The sequence below is a fragment of the Pinus tabuliformis genome, chromosome J, assembly GCF_031772625.1.
Source record: "Pinus tabuliformis cultivar Carrire ecotype Pingquan chromosome J, CPIR1, whole genome shotgun sequence".
Lineage (NCBI taxonomy): Eukaryota > Viridiplantae > Streptophyta > Pinopsida > Pinales > Pinaceae > Pinus > Pinus tabuliformis.
In genome coordinates, this window is record NC_142295.1 from 721,487,982 (window position 1) to 721,500,542 (window position 12,561).

Below are 12,561 nucleotides of genomic sequence, written 5' to 3' on the forward strand. Positions count from 1 at the left end.
GCAAAGAAGAAATTCGTTGAGGCCTCTACCTCAAGAAGTGAGGAGAAAATGACAGAGACTAGTGTGATGCAAGAGGTAGATCCTTCAGTACTAGCTACTTTTTTGAAGACCTGTATGAAGTTATTGCACAATCAGAAAGTGGTAGAAGGGTTGCAAGAGTTAATCGACAAGTGCGAAACTAAAGAAAACACTCATGTTGAAGCTGACTGTGAGGAAAATTGGTTAGCATAAGAAGTGCATCGGACGGGAGATGAGGCTCACTACACATATAGATGAATATGAAATGGACCAGGTAATATTGGATCTAGGGTCTGATGCAAATTTCCTACCTAAGCAGACATGGGAAGGGATGGGGAGATTTGCATTGCAATGGTCTCCTATTTAGTTGCGCAAGGAAAATCAATAGAAGATTACTCCAATGGGGCGCTTATATGGTGTAACGGTGGACATTGAAGGTGCAAGCGCACGGGCCGACTTTGAGGTCATAGAAATAGTGGATGATAGTAACCCATACCCCGCACTACTAGGAATTGACTAGGCTATTGATATGAATGGGGTAATCAACTTAAAGAAGCGGAAGATGACATTTGAAAAGAAGTTGCTTACAGTTGTAGTGTCATTAGACCCTGCAGAAGGAGCGCATTATATTGAACATATTCGCGATCATGGAAGGTGATGATGATTTGGATCAAATATACAAAATAACAGCGTGAGATGAGGATTGGATCAATCCTAAGGTTGATGGACAAATTGTGTGGGATAGGGATAGCTACTGCACTTCAAATTCAGATGAAGAGCTTAAACACTAGCAGAATTAGTTGCATGAAGTATCTATGCTCTAATGCAATATGATGACCAAATCACTGTGTTTTCTCTCGAATGAGGTAAGGAACCTTCTGCATTATGATGGTTTGACTTATGTGGAGCTTTTTTTGGATGAATTTGAAAGGGAAGTACTAGAAGAACATTGCTTCTAGGCACTTGAGTTGGCACTGCGAACTACACCTGCCCGTTGGTGGGGTACGCATAAGGAGAACTTTTTTGGATGGAAGGAATACTGAAGGATGATGAAGTTGAGGTTTGGATATGCTAATACTCGGATGACAGCAAAATGTAGTGGGAAGGATAATCCATGCAATAATTTGGCATGATGGTCCATGGACTAAGGCCCGAGGAACAGAACCACAACGAGAATGGGTGCACATTTTCTATCATACCTTAGATACAATTCCAATGAACTGCTATTTGGAGACGGAGCTTCACCGTGGGACAGTTGAACGGGATATCTTAAGGGAAAGTTTTCTATTAAATTTCAGCTTTGAGAATGGGTTTGAAGGCATTTATGAAAAACTCCAAGAGATAAAAGCAGCTATATTCATATCACCAAAGGAACCAATAGAACGGGCTCAGACGGATTGGAGTACAAAGCTGCGCCATGCGCTGGAGTGTTATAATGTGACTGCTAAAGAAGAAGAAGAATATCCATGGAATATCACCATTCCAGAGACAGAAGGACAATGTGAAGTTGAAGGACCGAAGGTGGTGAACCAGAATATATAAGAACCTTTTGAAAACTCGACAAGTAACATTGGATCTGAAGCAGAACCTATGTTCGCAAATATAGGTGACTAATAGGATGAAGATACTATTGATAAGGTAGCTGAGCTATTACATGAGTACCAGGATTTATTCCCAACGAAGTTTTCATATTTGAAAGGGATCATCAGAGATTTAGGTGTTATGAATATTACGTTGAAGCCGAATCCAAACCCTATTAAACAGACACATTATCGGCTAAATCCAAAGTATAAAGAGAAGGTGTGCCAAGAAATGGATAAGATGTTGGATGCCTGTATTATTGAGCGTAGAGGAATTAGATTGGGTAAGTCTAATGGTGGTCCAAGAGAAGAAACAGAAAGGTTAAATCTATATATGCGTAGATCTAATAAAGCTCAATGATGCATGTGTGCATGATCCGTTCCCCACACCATTTACTAACAAAGTATTAGAGAACGTGGGAGGACAGGAGGCTTATTCATTCACTGATGGATTTTTGGGATATCATCAAATAAATATCGCATTAGAAGATCAAAGAAAGACTACCTTCGCAACATAATGGGGTTGCTTTCAATACAATAATGCCATTTGGATTGAAGAGCGCGCTTGCAATATTTTCCCGAGATGTGATCGCGGTATTCAAATAATTTATTCGTAAATTCTTGGAGGTGTATTTTGACGATTGGATTGTGTTTGGCTTGGTGAAGCACCACGTTGCGAGTCTGTGCCTTATGTTGGACACATGTCGAAGGTATCATATCGCGTTGAACTTGAAGAAGTGCATATTTTGTGTTTCCTTTGGGATTTTTCTCATCCATGTTGTATGTAAGCAAGGACTAATGATGGACCCTACGAAGATCGTTGTAATTGTGAATTTTGGATGCTCCTAGGAATGTTAAATAACTGCACGCGATATTGGGGCACATTGGATATTATAGAAATTTTATCAAGGCATATGATCAGATAACCACACCGATGGAAAATTTATTAAAGAAAGATGTGATGTTTTGTTGGGATAAAGAATGTCATTGTAGCCTAGATGTCTTGAAGGAAAATATTGTAACTGCGGCTATTTTGGTGTTTCCATACTGGAAGAAGGAATTCCATGTGCATGTAGATGCCTCTTGCATTGTGCTAGGTGTAGTATTGACACAGGAAATAGAATGAGAGATTGATCATCCGATAGCCTTTTCGAGCAGGAAGTTATCAAAATCTTAGAAGAAATAGTCCACTACCGAGCGCGAAGGGTTGGCGATGGTCTATGCGTTGTAAAATTTTAGGCATTATTTGTTGGGTGGACACTTTAAAATGTATATAGATCACTCCGCGCCGAAGTACCTAGTCAATAAGCCTGTGTTGGGGGGGAACACATGTTGATGGTTACTGTTGTTTCAACAACATGACTTTGAAGTGATTTTGAAGCCTGGAAGGTTGAATGCAGGACCAGAACATCTGTAAAGGATTGAAACAGGTGAAGAACCAAATAGTTTGGAGGAAGGATTATCGGATGCACAACTCTTTGCGGTATGCATCGCAGATGACCATTTCGTGGATATCACTCAGTTTTTAACAACAGGAATAGCTCCGAAAGGATATTCTTCCCAGCAAAACAAGGAGTTAGTAGTTTGCGCTGCGAATTTTTCAATAATTGTGGGTCACTTGTATAAAATGGGAACATATGAGATGCTACGAAGGTATGTTCCATAGTTTGAATGTGCTAGTATCCTCGCTGAATCACATGGAGGAGTGGCAGGAGGTCACTACGCAGGAAAATCAACTATGCAGAAGATTTTGCGTGCTAGGTTATGGTGGTTGACATTGCACAAGGATTCTAAGCATATTGCAAGGCGTGCGATGCTTGCCAAAGGACCGGGAAACCTTTTCAAAGAGATGAGTGATCTTTGAATCCTCAGGTTTTGTTTTAGATTTTTGATAAGTGGGCCATTGATTTCATAGGTCCAATAAAACCACTAGGAAAGAAGATGGGCGCATTGTATATCATTATGGAAACATAATATTTAACCAAATTGGTGGTAGCACAACCATTGAAGGATTATACAACTGCCACCGCTGCAAAGTTTTTATTTGAATATGTCTTAACACGGTTTGGATGCCCTAAGATATTGATGAGTGATAGCAGTACACATTTCTTGAATGAAATGATTAGCGCGATGCTTGAAGAATTCCATGTATATCATCAAAAGAGCATGCCCTATCACCCACAGGTGAATGGAATGATGAAAGTATTTAACAAAATTTTGGAGAATGCGTTGACGAAGGTCTATCCCAGCAGTGCTATGGGAATATAGACCAACCTACAAGAAGTTAACAGGCCAAACACCGTTCAGGTTGGTCTAAGGAATTGAAGAAATAATGCCTATGTAGTATATTGTGCCAAGTTTATGTATTGTAGCTTTGATAGAGATGGTGGATCGCGAGACCTTGGAGGAATGGCTCACAACTGACGGAGTTAGAAGAGGACCATTTTCTTATCCGATTTCACCAACAAGTGCAAATGGAACGCAAGAAAGCATGGCATGATAGGCATATTAAGTTGCACACTTTTAAGATAGATGATTTAGTGCTGATATATGACAGCAAGTTCACAAAATTTCCAGGGAAATTTCAAATGCATTAGTTAGGACCATATGTTGTTAAGGAGATCACAAATGGTGGTGCAGTTCATCTCGTGAAGATGAATGGGGAACCATTCCCTGAGAAAGTGAATGGCAGTAGGCTCAAGTTGTACACAGGGAATCCTACCCCTCCGCAATGACTATATGGTAGCAGGAAAGTCTTAGTAATCTAGGCAGCTGCAAGGGATTGCAGGACTGTAAAATATGTTGTGCGGCGAGGTGAAAAACATGGTAGGGAGGTTGTGCGATGGAAGACAGGAGTGCGACAGGTGAAGTTGCATTGAATGAGCTACGCCATGAAGGAAGGTACCACGCACATGGGTCAAAAATTAGTCGTTGGAGTTATTATTCATGATTTGATGGAAAACATTCCGTAAGAGGAGATGGTAGGCACCATTTATGGCAAAAATATTTGAAGATATGCCACCAAAGTCGCATTTATGATCAGAAATTCGAGGGAATGGTCGGATTTGAATTCAAGACCTTCTATAAATTGATCATATTGGTCCACCAAAGAACACTTTGCATTCTGAGAATTGCATCTGAGCCCTCTTGTTATCGCTTTATGAATCTTAAGGTTTGGGAGGACTTTATTTCTAGTCCAATATTCATAACGTTGCCTGAAATTAACCAGAGGACTATTCTCACGCAAATCACTGCCACAAATCCCATAGAAGATGTGAGCTTTGAAGTTGTCGTCTCTGACGCAGAAACCCCTGAGATATCAGGTATGGAAGCTACACCTGTTGTGCCTACAGTGTCGATGTCCCCTAGGCCAGAGAAATCAGATACCAGAGAGAAGCAGAAGAAACCTATGTCGGTGAGACAGTCATCGAGGAATAATCTGGAGGTTAGGCAGAAGGAGAAGAAGGGGAAGCAGCCAAAGAAAGTTGTGGACCTGGAGGAGGAGGAATCCCAAGGAGTGGAGGAGTTGGATGTTAAGGAGGCCGAGCATATCACAAGGATCTCGAACTATATCCCTCCATGAAAAGGAAACACTAAAGTGACGAAAGACCCTTATTCTGGGAAGTTTACTGTCTCAACACTCCTGCCACTAAAACAGGTTGAATTTGAAGGCACAAGATTAGCACGCATTTCAATAATGATTATGGAGGATTAGGATCTTGTGGACCATGAGATATTCCCTCATTTGGCTACCCACAAGTACATGACAAAAATTTATTACGAAGAAATCGGGGTTACAGGGTTGGAACCCATGAAATGGGTCAGAGGTGTTGGCAAGCCGAGTTGCTGCACATGCTCTATGTGCTGAATTTTCACATATCAATAATAAACACAGTGTGTGTGCGCCAAATTCTCATGTTGGTGCATGAAGGGTGCTTATGGATCAGCGAACCCATCCCGATCATCGATATGCTCATTCATCATATAACAAAGCTACCCTACAAAGGGGCGGACCCTACCAAGAATTTTGAAGGGAAAAATGGAGAAAATGAGTTAGCAGATAAGATGAAGGCAGAGTTTGGTCTCATAAAGGAGTCGTGCAGATATTCTATCCACTCCATTCAGGACTAGGTGGTGTAGCTCACCGCCTAAATACTTGCAAAAAAAATTATGAGGAAATGTTGCGCGGACGAAGTTTCGACGCGTGTAGTATCATTAGCCGCCCAGTGCACAAAGGGAGTACAATATAACTGGGCAAAGTATTTGTGCAAGGAGTTGCTTGCAAACTGTCTTGAAGATCGGGAGGAAAGTAAGTCGTTTCATTATGCGTGGCTACTGTTGTCAATTATCTTAGTAGCATGGAGATTGTCGGAGGACAGTCAATTTCTCTCACAGCCAGAAGATTTACCAGAGGCAACGAAGTTCACTTCACTGTGGGCAATAAAGGATCTAGAAAGAATAAAGGAGTTGAATATTTTCTAGACCTTAATGGAGATGGATCTTAGGACAATCATCAGTCAGCGACCACGGTTGTCCCTGACTTTGTACGAGAAACTAAAGGCCTTTGTGGAGTTCAAGGTTGATTTCCAAAATGTATCAATTAGGGCGCGGAAGGACCCTAAGCTTACATGGCACAAGCTGCTACACTTAGTCTCAGTGACAAATGTACAGGAGATTGTGGGGATTTGGCTAGTAGAGTGGCGCAAACCCACTGACCTTGGTGCAGGTACCAGTAAGGGTGTCGAGAGCTCTGTTGCACAGAAGCGTAAAGAGGTAGCACAGAAGGTAGCGCGAGCTCTGGCTGAAGAAAAAAAATAAAGAAGTTGCTAACAAGGCAGCTGTGGAAAAATATCGCATTGCAAAAGAGCAAGCTGAGAAAGAACACACAGATACAGAGGAAGTCAAAGAATTGGCTTCGCAACATACAAATGAGCATGAACTACCAGGCCAAGGCCAAGGCGGTGGAGAGAAGCATAGCACTCCCTTCACATTGAAGAAGCATAGAAAGGAGACAACTGTTGGGCCACAGAAGAAGCGTAAATCCGACAAGCAGATGTGAATCGACTCGATGGTCCTCACAGAAGGGGATCTCGATGAGATTGGAGACAAGGTCAGAGATACCACCACAGAGTTGTTGTTGTAGTTAGAACAACAGTATATGCAGATGATAGGGAGTTTCCAAAAGGATCTGTGCGAGCTGCAGATCTAGGCTGGTAGGATTCAAGCGAGCATTGGGAAAGCGAGTGGGGTGCAAGTGAGCCTGGCGTAAGGGAGAGGGATACCAGCAGAGCTGGAATGGACTCTGGACCTCAGAGTCATACCTTTACTAGGGTTTTTTCGCACAGAAGAAGAGGAAGATCATGATGTATTAAGCATTGTTAAGGACATGGAGTGAACTTCGTCATGTTGCCACTTCAAACCCTCCATGCGCTGCATCAGAGGGTTTCAGACGAGCTAAGGATCAAAGAGCAGTGCGCCCTTGCAGCCATAAGTGAATTTAAGGTAAATAATGAGAATATGTTCGCGGAGAAAGCTCAAGCACTAAAAGAAAAGGAGAAACTGCAAGCACAAAGTCAAATCCTACAGACAGCAATAGAGCTGGAGTTCTAGACAATTCTAGAGTTGAACATCCTGGAGGATGTCGCAACTACAGAAAAAATCATAAACTTGGCTGCGGTGGTCCACGTGTCAAAGGATGAAATAGGAAAAGTTACATTCGATTTTCAAATGAAGATCTCAAAGCTGCAGCTGAAGTTGCAACTAACCACTCTGCCAAATGTCTGGGAGAAACGCGAAGCAGCGATCAAAGAAAATATGGGCACATTAGATACCACAGTCATAGACTATGTAATGATGTTTGATCAAGCCATGGAGTTGTGGATGAAATTATAGGAGGACCAAAATTTGTAGAGGTTGAACACGAATATCAGGGAGACACAACGCAAGTATGATGAAGTCTGAGCGACTGCGTGCACTTTGGTGCCAACCCAACGCCTCGCACGATTACAGGAAGGAAAGCAGCTGCAATCATAGACAAAAGAGCTACAAAGGAAAGAGGCCTTTCTAAAGGCCATATTATAGCCATGGATAGAGGAAGCCTCTTAGCTTACTCTATCACTCCAGGAAAAGATAAGGATACTACACCAAACTCAAAGAATAATGCGCCTAGCAGTGGAAGGCCCGAACAAAGAAATTGGTAAAAGAAGTGCAGCAGGCCGTAGTGTAGAGTATTGCTGACATAGAAGCATTGCAGTTCAAGCTCAGTGGCCTCTGTAGCAAGATCAATTCACTAGTCGAGTGACTTGAGGGTGAGTCACCCTATTTGTGTTGGGGGCCTATTGGGATAAGGTCCCTAAGGTCATTTTTAGGGTTATTTTAACCTATTTTTGTAAAAATTTTGTAAAGAATGTAAAGTCTTAGCAAAATGTGGATGTGGAGCGCGCAGCTAGATAGGAGTCAAAGGGACTTCAACCCCTTGTTTGGGTAATTGATATGTCAATTTTTTAGACTCACCCATGGTCTGTGGACCATGGTATTGTATGGAAAAATCTATATATAGTTGAGTCATAGCGAGTCTAAGAGGTAGACAAGTGAATATAGATATTGTTTGGGAAAGTGCTAAGGCAAAAAAGTTGTGTTTCATGTACTTAGGTGAAAGGGGAAGGCTCCTATAACTGAGTGCGTATGAGGCCTTGGTAAGTCCACAGACCCCTGCAGTTGAGTATGCAAGGTGGAGAAGTTTCTAAATTGAAAATTGAAACTTAATAAAGACTGATTTTGGACAAAATACCTTACGTTTTAGTATTATTATTAATTATGTTCATGTTATGTTATGTTGCTCAATGATATGTTTTCTGTGGAATAATGTATAAATGTTGTGCAAATCAATTAAATATATAATATTTATGCATGACTTAATTAATTATCTATTTTCGCAAGGATAAGGGTTAATTTTGTTATGATTTCTGATGAATTGGATAGATCTACAAGAAGGCAGATCTAGGGTTACTAATTAGTGTATGAAAGTGGTCAGATTGATTCCTTTAAGTCCCTAAAGTCCGATCACAGACCTTCGTGAAGGTCTAGAAGCCATTTCCTTAGAGTTACAATGGCGAGTCATAGGAAGATACTGATATATGTGAAGGCATATCTAAGCAACAAAGGTTTGATTTCACTTATCACACGGGCTCTGGATGCAGGAAACTGGTTCTAGCATCCCCCAATACTACTTCAGGTGATACTGCAGCCTGCGCTATGTAGGTTGTTTCCTAAAGGCCCATCAGTTAGGGTTTTCTTGGTTAGCAGGAACAACTCTAAACCTGGGTCGGGCCCCCTTATTCCAACACAAACATAGCAACAAAGCCTCCACACTCTTGTTATATAGTAATTTGTCACACTCCTTGTCTCATACTCTGAGTTGTCGAAATTTTCCCAAAATGTCACAAAGTGACAAAAGTTGTTAATGAATTCACCATGAAAAACATTTATTAGAGAATCCCTGAAGAAAAGAAGAAGAAATTCCTTGAATTAATTCTATAAAATCTTGTCAAAAACCCTATTTGCAAACCAAGCGCTACTTTTAGCAAGAAAACCCACGCTAATAACCTTTTGTATAACTAGTGACTAGCACTGGCAGCATACCTTTTGATAGGAAAATCCATGTTGATATTCTTCAAGCAGTTTCTCCAAAAATGGATCAAAAGCTTCTCTTACTAGAAGACTCAAGAACAACGAGCTATTTATTGTTGAGTAAGGATATGGTCAAGTTCTCCCATTTTGAGTCCTTGATCCTACCTTTAGGGATCTTCCCCTTAAGATGTGGACCTTCTTCCCCCTTTTTTGGATCCCTAACTCCCTCTCCTTCCCTATAAATACATTCCCTTATACCCTCAAATAATTCGTAAGACTAGATTGTTCATGTTGCTACTAAATTGTGACTAATTGCTGCCAATTTGTGTAGGAGAAAGGAGAGCTTGAGAAGTCTTGGCTTGGACTTGGAAACCCATCCCAAAGGAGGCTTCCAACATCAAGGCAATGGTTGTATGCTTCCCTATTGTGTTTATTATTAATACAATGCATGTTTACTTTCCATAAGTGTGTAAATGACTACTTGCTTAGTATGATGCTCCTTGATCTGTCATATGGTTTGCATTAGAATGCATATGCTATGTTTTTCCTTTGATCTCTTTGTTTGATCTCTCTTGCAGCTATTCATTAGCAAAAAAATAGCAATGATAGAGGTTGGAAGTGAGGAGATCGACATTGACATAAAAAATCGACCACATAGTAGTGAGGTAGGCCATATTTCCTCTCTCATGTCATTCTAATTTAAACTAGGAGAGTTTTTCATGTATTTGTTTCGATTGTTACTATATCCACTCATTGGACTATAGGGATTGCTTCTATCTATAGAATGGATTTCCTAGATAACAAATTGGTGACTCCACAAGGGAAGTCTACACCCTTTTCATCCTCCTTTAATTTTTTTCCATCTCTTTCAGTTTGTCCAACTGCCAAAAGACCCTCTCTTTGGATTGATTTTCAGTCTGTAATATGAATTGTTGGTGGCTTAGGTTATCAGGTCTACAGTTTCTTCCTGAGTCTTTCTTGTTTTTCCTAAAATTTCCTCGCTCAGTGCGCGTTATATTAGTGACATCTGCATTGACAACGCTTGTTTTTCCTTGTACAGTCACACTGAAAACCATGTCTTCCACTGTTTACCCTCGTTGTAGACCAACATGATTTTTGCTATGAAAAGTAGTGTTGTTAGCATGGGTTTTGCAATGAAAAGTAGCATTGATGACCCTATCAACACGGGTTTTGCTATATAAAGTAGCGCTAGTCCTTGAATATGAAATTTTTTAGGGTATCTACTGAAAACTCTAGTGTGTCCTGGTCTTTGAGGTCTCTTCTCTGCTTTATCTGCATCAATCTCTGTCTGTATGCTTTTGATTTCTTTGTGGAATCCAAAATATTGTCTCTTTCTTGAAGTAGTAAAAAATCAGATTTTGATTGAGTTTTTTCAAGTTTTGAGTCGATTGATATCTTTTTTTACTACTTGTGTGCTTGAGAATTATGATTGTTCTGTTAATTAAACAGTGATTTCTCTTTTGCATTGATTAAAGGAATCGATTTTGCATTGAATTAATTTTCATTTCAAGAAAAAATAATTTTCGTTAAAATTGCATTAGATCACTTGCATGAAAAGTCACTTTTTGGAATTAATTATTGGAAATAGATCACATTTTTAAATAATTGAAAACTAAATGGTGCATTAGTTACATTAAATCATTTAAATCAAAAGGAAAATCATAATTCATATAAATGCATCTTAGGAAAAGTGAAAATCATTTTTACATTTTTTGCATTACATTTGGAAAGTGAAAGTGAAAGATCTAGTTAGGAAAGCTTAGTTTGTTGCATTCTTCTTTGTTGCATCATTGTTTGAATCTCTTCCCTTATTATATTATCTTTCATCGAAACGGAAAGAATCCTTTTCTCATGATATTTTCATCATAGGTGTTCAGGTGGCATCCCTTAACCCTCCACTAGTTAATCAAGTGATTGATCAAAGTTCATCTCTGGTCAATCCCACTCTCTCTGAAAGTGAATCCAATGAGCCTTTTCCCAACCAACCATTGGTCGAGAAAGTGGTTGACCCAATTCCTCTTTCAATTGATCATATATATCCTATAGAGAGTGAAGTTCATCCTACTCAATTTCTTTTGGTTTCTTCAGATTCCAAAGAATTAGGGGGAAATCCTCCTATTTCCACGATACAGGGGAGCGATCCTCATATTCCCACGGTACAAGGGGTGATCCTCATGTTCCTATAATGCAAGAGGGCAATCCTCCCATTTTGATGGCTCCCTCTCCAAGTAGTTTAGTCTCTTTATTTGATTGGAGTCGACTGGTAGGATATTGTCTTCCTTCTTATCTGCCTTTTCATATCACAGTACAGGCTTATAATATACACGTACATAGAAAAATAATAGATGAAGGCATGTCTTTTAGTATTCTATATTCAACTACTTGGCAAGCTTTAGGTTCTTTGCAGCTTGTGCCTATTACCTAGAATATGTTAGCTTTTAACAGAGGAACTAGTCAACTATTAGGGATCCTTCCTAAGTCGCCTATTACTTTGGAAGGAAAAATCGTCTATATCGATGTGATGGTTTTTCAATGCCCTTTGGATTTTAATTTACTCCTCGACTATGACTATGTTTATGTCATGTGAGATCTTGTCTCTTCTCTCTGTCGTGTCATATGTTTCCAGCATGAAGGAAGAATTGTGGCCATTGATAAACTTTCGTTCATTGGTCCTAATTTGACTCCTAATCAACCATCTTCCTTAAATGGTCCTTGTATGAAAGTGGTATCACCCCCACCATAGGCTAATTATGTGGCCACCTGGTCTGTTCCCGCCTCTATTGATGATCTAGTCTGTGATATAGTGTGTCATGTATTGAGGGCATTGGAACCTGATATTTCCATTAGATCTCTTGACATGTATCCCTTCCAGAGCATTGTTCTCCCATCTAATGAGAACCTCTTGGAGGCTATTGTAGGTTTTAACCCCGTACAAAAATTGCCTGCATACAAATTCTAACAACATAAAATAAACAATAGTGAGAACATAACACATAAAATAAATATACACAGAGAGCTTAGTCATTTATCCATCCCTGCAACGCCCATTGTTTCTCTACACCAAGAGAACTTCTCAGAGCTCACAGATTTTGTCAATGCATCTGCAGTATTCTTCGAAGTGCCCACCTTTACCAGCAACACCTTTTTGTCTTCTATCATATCCCTCACAAAGTGATACTGAACATCAACGTGCTTTGTCTTTGAATGATAAGCAGGGTTCTTTGCCAAGAAAAATTCACTTTAGTTGTCACAGTCTATCCTTATAGCTCCCTGTACTAACCCCATACTTGAACACAAACTCTGGAAACAAACT